The following is a 10760-nucleotide window of genomic DNA, read 5'->3' as shown; positions in this document are numbered from 1 at the left end:
TTTCACTTGAATAAGATGTTAAATATTATGAGTCATTGTATTTCAATCCGCATTTCTTTTATTAACTAGATTTATCTTGTTTGTCCTGTCATTAAGATTTGGCTTGTTATAAATGTGAAGGTTGAATGTAAGTTTGTTCCTACTTGGGTAATGGTGGGATGTAGTATAGTCCTAGTTATTGAAACTAATCCTTTCATTAGAATAATAATAAAAATGAAAATATAAAAAAATAGGAAGGAATTTTCTTAGTTTGTTCTTGTGATTTGCCTTTATTTGATTTTTGCGTTTACACTCACATGAGTTCCCATGTAGGCCCCACCTATTGGACCCGGGAGAGGGGTGCTTAATCCCTTCCCTTTCCCATCTGAGTCTTACCTGGACTAGTTATCTGGTACCTCGAGTTGCTGGAATCACTATTAAAGCAAAATGTTTTTGAAAATCATTTTTGGGGGTCCCATCACCTCCATTTCCTAAACTGATGGGTGGTGACTCCATTTCTAACCCAAGTGGCAAGTGAGTCGTTTTCTCAACGCTTACACTAAGTATTGTGATTGATGAATTAGGAATGCATAGTTTATGGCAATATCTATGAAATCTTTTGCACTTTTTCTTCTCTTGTCTTAGTGTTTTTGAACAAGAAGTCCAAAGAGGAAACTCTGAGAGACTTAACCATCTAAAGGGGTTCCTTTCCATTTGTAAAGGCAAGGGCATTTCTAAAGAAAGTCTTGCTTTTATTTAATTTTACTTGTTGTTATGTATAGGTTCATTGAGTTGCAATTTCTAATGTACAACACTGACTGCAATTGCTATGAATAAAAGCGACTTGGTTAGAGTAGAAAAATTTGATCTTCAAGAGGCTCAAAGGTACTTGAGTTTTCCCCTCATTTTCTTCGATATGATAGATTATAATGGCATTAATGTTTAGGAAAACATTGTTTGAAGTTTAGTGAACTCTATGTTTATATGAACTCATTTTTTTATGTTTTTTATGTATTTTTCTTTTTTTTGTGTTTTTTTTTGTATTTATTTGGAATTTTTTCTTGTATTTTTTGCAAACATATAACTAAAGAATCCTACTCACTATTTTATATGTATTTGTTTACAATTTTCTATGTTTTCTTTTCTATTTTTTGCAATTTTATGTGCTTTTCCTGTATTTTTTGGATTGTTTTGTATTTTTTTGTACATACTACTAATTAAGCACATACATTGCATGTGAGAAAAATTTCATCATATTAACTACTTGAATTTTAGATATATCATAGTTAAGATAAAAGTTGGAAATTAACAAAAGTAACAATATGATTAAAAATAAACTTAAATATTTGTTATTCAATTATGACACCATAGGTTTCTTGGAAAAGTTGGATCATTGACCCACCATCAAGATAAGAAAATAACATTGCTTTTGGATTCGTTTTAAATCAGGGAAAATTATAGTCAAAGCCGTTGTAGATTTAAAATTAGGCTACAAGTTGGTCCATAAACCAACATAACTTTAACAACCTGCTCTACATTTCAAATTATAAAAACCCTCACCATGTCATGAGAGGCTTATGTGGCTATTGCCAATATGAAACTCTTAATCTATGTTGGACACAACAAAAAGCTTATACTGAAACTGCCCTTTAATGTTGGGTGATTGGAAAATAGAAAAAAAAAAGTTTTTACTCTCTCTCTCTCTCTCCCTCACACCATCTCACCCACAGTCATCTTTATCTGCTCAATGACTATGTGATTTGAAAATAAATAAAAATGATTTTTGGTTTTTGTATTTACATTATCTATATCAAGTTTTTACACCAATTTGATAAAAATTCATGAGAAACTCTTGGCTATGAAATTTACACCAACTGAAGAACGATAGAGATTGAGGGAGAAAGAGATATTGACCGAGAGGGAGAGTGAGGGAGAAGAATGTGAAAGATTGAGGGAGAACAATAGAGAGAGAGGGAGAGAGGGAGAGAGAGAGAGAGAGAGAGAGAGAGAGAAAGGTTTTGATTTGGCTACAAACCGAATCTGAGAGAGTGGAAGAGACAAAGAGAGCGGGAGATTGAGAGAAGGTTGTAAGAGTGAAAGAGAAGGGTGGGAGATTGAGAGACAAGGGGAGTGGGAGAGAAACTGAAAACCTATTTTCGATATAGGTTTTTTGTTGTGTCCAACATGGACTAAAAGTCCCATGTTGGCAACAACCACATAAGCCTCCGATGAATGGAGGGGGTTTTTATAATTTGAAATGTAAAGTCGGTTGTCAGAGTTTTGTTGGTTTCTGGACCAACCTACAACCTAATTTTAAATGTACAACCGACTTTGACTATAATTTTCCCTTTAAATTATATATTTATTTACATTATATAAATCATTTTTTACTTTTCACACTTAATTTTTGTTTGCCTATGGTATCATTTAACTTAAACCACTAATCCACCATCTAAAAATAAAAATTGTTTGATTTCTAGGTTGACATTAAATTTTGTATTACATTTCCATCATTGATAAAATTATTTCTTATGTATAAAACTTATTTTTGTTTAATATAATGAATGCACAATATTAGAAATGTACCCAATACTTTATTTTTTATAAATATGTAACAATTGTTATCTACCCAAAATTTTCTCTATCATTTTTTTTAGTTTTGTGATTCTTTGTATTTTCTATTATTAAAACTTTTATTATTTTACTATGACATCATTTAATTTCTAGATAGATTTTGAATTTAGAATTCCATTTGTATCATTAATAAAAATACTTCTTACATTTCATAGTTATTTATCTTAATTTTTTATTATTTAATTATGACATTATTTATTAACACATTTGACTCCAAATGGTAGAATTGCTTGCCCACCACTAGGAGGGAAGAAAATGGTTTTGTTTTCTAATCACTTTTCAAAATATTTATTTTTATACTATTAAAATTAATATTGTGGATTTAATTACAAGAATTTAATGATGAGAAAAATATATCTTAAATATAGGATTTAATGAGAGAGAATAGGAAAATATTTTTATTTCCAATGGGTTTTAAATTTTACATCCATTTCCATCATTAATAAAATATTTTTTATTTATCATATTTATCATTGTTTAATATGTATGTTAAAAATGTTCCCAATTTTTTTAATTTCTATTTTTTAATTTTATTATTTAGTTGTGGAAACATGGATTAACCCATTTGACCCAAAATGATTTAATTTCTTACCACCACTTAGATGAAAACACAATTTTCTAGGTAGATTTTAAAAGTATAAGCTTTTATGTTATTGGAATTATTAATTTATTAAGTATGAATTTAATTATTAGAACTTAATGATGAGAAGAAACAAAAATGACTTAAATATATGATTCAATGAACATGAATGCAAGTTAATAACTTAAACGTTGGATTTAATGAGAGAGAATTGAATGAATTGAATATCTTTAGATTACTTCTTTTCAACTCATTTAATATCAAGAACCAATTACCCTATTTTCCCTCTTTTTTTTGTCAATAAATTTAAATATAGAGGGGTAAATTTTGTCCTTAGAAAATTCAAGAAATATTCTTAAGGCCATTCATGCTTTTTAAAGTAGTACAGATATGAGTATGACTACATACATCCTAATTTCTGTCTTTTATTCTTGTATGTTTTAGAATTTGTCTACATTTTTTGTATTTTCTACAAACATATAACTACACATATGACTAAATACATCCTACTTTCCTTATTTTCTTTTGTATTTTCTGTATTTTTTGCAATCTTTTTGTGTTTTTTCTGTATTTTTCTATGTTTTCTGTATTTTATTGTTTTTATATTTAGATAGTTTTAATTTTCCATATGATGTTTTTTTCTGTATTTTATTTAATTTTTATACTATTTTTACTATTTATAAGTATTTTTTATTTTTAATTAGTTTATGACATCATGGGTTGAACCGTTGAACCAGAAAATGGTGTTCTATTTCCGAATCGGTTTTCAAAACCTTACTCCTTTTATTTGTAAATAGGAAGGCAAATACTTCTGCACATGAGTTTTCAGCATTTATCTTAAACTCACAACATCTTTTCAGAATGTCTAAACTCACCATGTCACTAACTTGACATTAAATAGACTAATGGGTGTTAATATATTACCATTTTAACCTTCATAAAAATATAAAATCTATACAAAATAAATTAACGAGTGTTAATATATTACTATTTTAATATTTAGACATGAACAAAAGGAAAAAGTTCAAAAATAATATTTTCAAATATAAAATACATAAAAACATTGAAGTTACAAAAAATATAAAAATTTGTAGAAATTGTAAATAAAATAAAAAATTGTTTTCAAATTATAGAAACTATAGAAATTGAAAAACAAAATCAAAAAATAAAAATTCTAGAAAAAACACCAAAAATTTTAGAGAAACAGAATATTCAAATAAAATAATAAAAAATACTGGAAATATTTATGCTCACATGTACACCTCTGTTAAGAAGTACTAAAGGTGCACTAAAAGAAGGTGAGTTTTAGAAAATAAAAACTTATTGATGTGGTGATATTTTAGAATGCTGGAACTCGTGATGAATTTTAGACAAATTTCTTTATAAAAAATCTAAATTCAGAAAAACAGATACTTCCGGCCAGGCTTCGGTTGACTCTAGCCCTACTTTTCTTAATTTGCTATGGCCTTATGCAGACGCTGACGTTATAAATGTCAGACGATATGATATTATAAATATCACCAAATAATTATACAGTTCTAGTAGCTGTTGACTTTGAATTAAAATGGAATGGGTCCATGTATATTATAATTTTTTATATTCTATATTTTTATTTATTTATTTAATTATGACATCATGGATTGAGTCACACCAAAAATTGTATACGTTTTTTGTACTTTTATTTATTTTAAAAATATTTCTATTTCGTTATGAAATCATGGATTGATTGGCCTATCTGACGTTTTGACTTGAACTACTAACCCACCTCTTAAATGGGGAAACAGGTTTGGTTCCCAGTCACTTTAAGTTATCATTTTCATTATCAATAAATACATCTCTTGTTCATTGTGCTTCTTTTTTTTTTGTTTAATATGATGAATATATAGTATTAGATTGTTTCTAATTTTTATAATATATTATAATTTTTTACATTCTATATTATTTATTTATTTATTTATTTATTTATGAAATCATTGATTGATTGACCTATTTGACATTTTGACTTGAACTACTAACCCTCCTCTTAAATGGGGAAACAGGTTTGGTTCCTAGTCAATTTTAAGTTATCATTTTCATTATCAATAAATATATTTCTTGTTCATTGTGCTTTTTTTTTTGTTTAATATGATGAATATATAGTATTAGATTGTTTCTAATTTTTATAATATATTATATTTTTTTATATTCTATATTTTTTGTTTATTTATTTAATTATGACATCATGGATTGCATCATCACCGTTTGTGATCTAACTCATGTATATTTTTATCATACTTATTTTTGTTTAGTTTAATATGACCAATATATAACATCGAAGATGTGCTAAAATCTTCTTACAAAATTTTTATATTTTCTGTATTTTTTTATTTTTTCTTTTTTTGAGTTTTTATTATTTAATTTTAACATTATAAGTATAGCCTATCTGACCTAAAATTGTTGAACCTCTTACCATCACCTAGCCTAATGGGTTCATTTTTAAAAATATAAGTTTTTATACCATTAAAACTACTGTGTTGATTTAATTAATGGAATTTAGTGATAAGAAACAAAGGTGCCTAAAATAAGATTAATGAGGGAGAATGGGAGTTAATATCTTGAATATGAGACTTAATGAGAGGGAATTCAATAAATTGATCAATAGTATTCAAATTACATTTTTTTGCCCTCATAAAAAGGGGTCATATTAAAAAAAAAAAAAGATCCAGAAACTTAGACTCTATTCATACTTTTTGTTTCAAAGGGTAGTATAGATATAGATTTTTCATTTGGATTTTCAAGAAACTGTTGGAGATCTCAATTCCTAAAATCATATTTTAATATATTACTGTTTAGTTTAAAAATTATTCCAGAAAATTAGGGTCTTTATGAGGGTAGTATAGAGGTAGATTTTTCATTTGGATTTTGGAGAACTGTTGGAGATCTCAAATCCTAAAATCATATGTTAATATATCACTAGTTAGTTTGAAAATTAAAACGAGTCAAGCCAAACTGAGTTGAGGTCATCCCAACTCAGTTCGTGGCTACTAGCTAGCTAGCGTAGTACCGAATTGAAATTTGAAGAGAGCCATTCTTGAAATATCGTAAAGACAACTTTGAGTTTCTCTGAACTCTGAATTGTTTCAGGTGAGGAAGATTATTTGAGACCACACTCTTGAAATCATTTGTCAATCCTGTAGTCATTCATCACCCCAAGGGCCATACCGTGCCAAGACTCGGTAATTTAACATCCTCTCTATCTTTCTTAATTTCTTACTTATTACTTTCTTGAATTCATATTTGCATTAGGATGGTATTTTGTTCTTTTTTTTTTTTTTTTACCTTTTTTGTTTGATTTTATTCCAGATGAAAAGAGCATTGAAATTATGCTTAATTAAATTGAGAAGATTCAGAAGACAATGTCTAACAACGGAGCTACTGACGACGAACAGAAAGAAATATACGTAAAGACGAAAGCCTTCTTTTTTTTTTTTTCGGTAATACGTAAATATAAAAGTTACAAAGCAGAAATTGTAATTGTATTTGATGAAACTCGTAGGTAATTAATTTCATTGCACATTTGCACAAACTCATTCAACAGGTATTAAGAAGTTTGGACTTTGGAGTCAAAGATCACGTATGGGGTCTAGGTAACAAATAAATATGTTTTGTGTTGATGCTCAAAATGGGCTGAGGATAATATAGTAAATTTACTTTGTCTCCCTGATGAGATGGCTAAAAGGATTTGAGAACTCTTGAGGACGACGGCATGTAACCGAGGTATACCGCAGTCGAGGGCAGGTGGAGTCTGGTTGAAGACCAACGGGTTCCGAGGAAGGCCGAGGCCATAGATTGGTGGAGGCCGAGGACTCCGAGGGGTTTCAAGGCCGATGACTAGTGGGATCCGAGAAGTGCCAAGCCTGAGGACTAGTGCTTACAAAGAAAGGGGACGTCAGAGGCCTCGGGTTGGGGACCCGAGGCGGGGACTCTGACGATCAAGTTAGGAGGGTGGAGCAAAGAGGGCAGATGAGGTTCGAGGGGTTCGGACGATGTTGCCCAGAAGCTGGAGAGCTAGAATTAGGAATGCAAGTTCCAGATTGGGATCGGATCCCTTACCTTGGCGGAATGTCACCCTATTTATACTTGAGGTTGCTTGATGGTAGACGCTGTAGATAGTCAGGATGCGAGCTTAGCCCCAGGCGGGCAAGCATCTGAGAACCGCCGCATGTGGTCGCGCCATTAGTTCCGCGCTGGATGCTGACCTTTGCCCTGTATGATGCACTAACCGGCTCTGAGCTCGGCCACATGTCAATGCGCCAAAGGCCTGCCTAAAGCGACTACATCATTTGCCCCCCACTCTCGAGGTTGTGGTGGAGGTCTTTGCTGAGGACCTCGGCTTCAGCCGAAGAGATTGTCGTTCTTGATGGGAGGGGTTGAGTGGCCTTTCATGGTGAGGACGTCGGCTGAAGCTGAGCTGGAGAGAGCAGTCTTTGGGCGAGGAAGTGCTGGTCTCATTTTCCCAATCGCTAAGGATAGCCCAACTTGAGAACGTAGAGTCGTCTATAGCGGTCGAGGCCTCATTAGAGCTGGTCGGGCCTGCGCAAATGTCGTCCTTGGCTTCGATGGGCTTTCGTTAGCTATTATGCCGATTTCACTCCTTCAAGAGGTTGCGGAGGGCCAAAGAGCATGGAGGCATTGGCCTCAACTCTAGAGAGCTCAGTACTGTGTTATCCATGGGTACGAGATGTGCGTGCCCCATAGTTGTGTGCTTTAGATGAACTGATGAGTCCGTGAGCGGGCCAGGCGTCAGACACCACTGTACGAGATGTAGACGACGAGTGGGTGTGTCATGGCCTCGCACAAGATGATTCTTGATATTGAAGGTTTGGACTGTGCTAAGGTGGGCATTGCATTAGGTCACAACCATACGCGAGACAGTGGTGGTACTCTGAGCTGAAGGGCCGCCAAGGTGTGGCCGCTGAGGGGCCAAGGTGTGACCGCCGAGGTGTAACCGCCTAGGTGTGACCGTTGAGGTGCGACCATCAGGGTGTGACCGCCGAGGTGTGATCGCCGAGGTGTGACCATTGGGGTGTGAGTGCAAAATGGCTGCTGAGGGACCCAGGTGAGACCATCGAGGTGTAACCGTCGGGGTGTGACTGCCGAGGTGTGACCATCAGGGTGTAACCGCCGAGGTGCAACCATCGGGGTGTAACCGCCGAGGTGTGACCATCAGGGTGTAACCGCCGAGGTGCAACCATCGGGGTGTAACCGCCGAGGTGTAACCGTCGGGGTGTGACCGCCAAGGTGCAACAGCCGAGGTGTAGTCGTCGGGTTGTGACCGCCAAGGTGTGACCATCGGGGTGTAACCGCTAAGGTGTGACTATTGGGGAGTGACCACCGAGGCATGGCCGCTGAGGTGTAACCATCGAGGTGTGACCGCCGAGGTGCGGCCACCAGGGTGTAACTATCAAGGTGTGATCATCGAGTTGTGACTATCGGGGTGTAATTGCCATGGTGTGACCGTCGGGGAGTGACCACCGAGGTGCGACCTTCGGGGCGTGACCACCAAGGTGCAACCGTCGATGTGTGACCATCGAGGTGCGACCTTCGAGGTGTAATTGCCAAGGTGTGACCATCAGGGTGTGACTGCCAAGGCGTGGCCATTGAGGGGCCGAGGTGAGACCGTCGAGGTGTAACCATCGAGGTGTAACCGCCGAGGTGTGGCCATCGGGGAGTGACCGTTGAGGTGCGACCATCGAGGTGTGACCATCAAGGTGTAACCGTTGGGGTGTGACTGCCAAGGTGTGACCATCAGGGTGTAATCGCAGAGGTGTGACCGTCGGGGAGTGAATGCCAAGGCGTGGCCACCGAGGTGTGACCATCGGGGTGTAACCGCAGAGGTGTAACCGTCGGGGTGCGAATGCCAAGGCATGGCCACTGAGGTGTAACCACCGAGGTGTGACCATCGAAAAATTTTACACATAACAATTAAAATATAGTTCTTCCACTAGGACCATGATAACTGATGGTGCGCAATCTGGTCACTCCTAGCTGGTAGGGGCTAAGCTCCTGGCTGGCGCCAGACAAGATACCTGCGAGGAAGAAGGTGAAAGATTCCCGCGGAGCTCTCTCGGCAGGAACACTCTGATGCTTAAGTTACAACTTGTAGAGCTGAGGAAGAGAATTGCAGAGAAGTAAGCTAAGAGTGAAGATGCGCAGTTTTCAAATTACCTTTTCTCTTTGGGGGTCGGAGCTCTTATATAACGGTGCTCTGTCAAATCTGACATAACTGCCTATGATTCTCTGTCGCAACTGTTACTTGCTTGGGCTGCGCAGGTTACTGTTGTAGAGTACGGCCCTACCAAGCGGGGGACACCTCTCAAGGCTGGCAAGCACGATGCCACCTGGCGAGAGATGTGGGTGCAGGGCTCCAGGTTTGGCGAGTATGACTATTAGAGGAGATCTTCCTGTGATACGCTGAGCTATCTTCCTGCGAGCTGCCTTGTACCGAGCTACCCTATGCCGAGCTGCAAATGCCATACTGAGGTGATTCTAACCGAAGTGGCCTGCTTAGGTCTGAGTGAGAATAAATTTATTAGGAGGCTCCCAAGCTCGCCCCGAAGTGCCTTGAGCTCAGGAGATTCCTGTCTTGGAGCACCTTGGCTCGGGATGCTTTTGTGGAAGAATCTCAGCTTGGGTAATTCCCTTCTTGAGGAGGAGCTCGGGGGCTCTTTTACTTGGGAGGAGTTTGGGATAATCGGACGGTCATCTGGTACTGAGTTGCCATGCTGGACCTCGGTGGACTGGTCGTGTTGAGCTGTCACTTATGCTGATTCACGCCCATGTATCCCCCTACGATGAGGTCGGGGCAAATCACCCTTCATCAATTTCCCCCCACTCCTCGAGCCAGAGGTCTTGACCTAGTGCGAGGAGTTCACAACATGACAGGTGGATTTGGCCCGAAGTCTAGGCTGCCTCGACAGAATTCGCCAGTCGGACCGGTTCACCATTTGGCTTAAAAAAAAAACCTAGATCGCGTACAGTTCATGCGTAGATGTGACGCGGTTTATAGACTCCGCGGATGTCAAAGAACACACTAAACCGATTTGGCCTCGAGGGTCGAACAACCGGTTTTCTTGAGGATCGTTAGATCGTCTTGATCTCAACCGTTGAATCTCGGGCATACCGACTATAAATAGGGGGGACTCTCGTCATTTTCTCCGCCATAAGTTCATTAGCACTTGCCTAGTGGTCGTGTCTAAGGTCTTCAACTCAGGTTCTCCAATTCGTCTCCCTTCCCAGCTCAGTTGCTCTTTCTTTGGTGAGTCTCCCTAGCTCCTTCTTTCAGTTTGTTTCCAGTCTTCAGTTTCGGTTTGGTAGCTAGTTGCCCATAGTTTCCTTTAGTTTGTTTTCCAGTTCGTAGCTATGTCAGATCATGGCTTCGACAGTCTCTTAGACGATCCCAAGGTAGATGCCCTGGCTCAAGCAGACAGTTTCCTAGATGAGCCCGAGGTGGGTACCCGGGTCAAGTCGGTGCCTCTGAGGCACATTCCACCTACGAGGTGGAAGACCTTGGGTAACCTAACATCCA

The sequence above is a fragment of the Nelumbo lutea genome, chromosome 1, assembly GCF_056320005.1.
Source record: "Nelumbo lutea isolate HS-2025 chromosome 1, American lotus-T2T, whole genome shotgun sequence".
Lineage (NCBI taxonomy): Eukaryota > Viridiplantae > Streptophyta > Magnoliopsida > Proteales > Nelumbonaceae > Nelumbo > Nelumbo lutea.
This window is presented reverse-complemented; position numbering follows the sequence as displayed.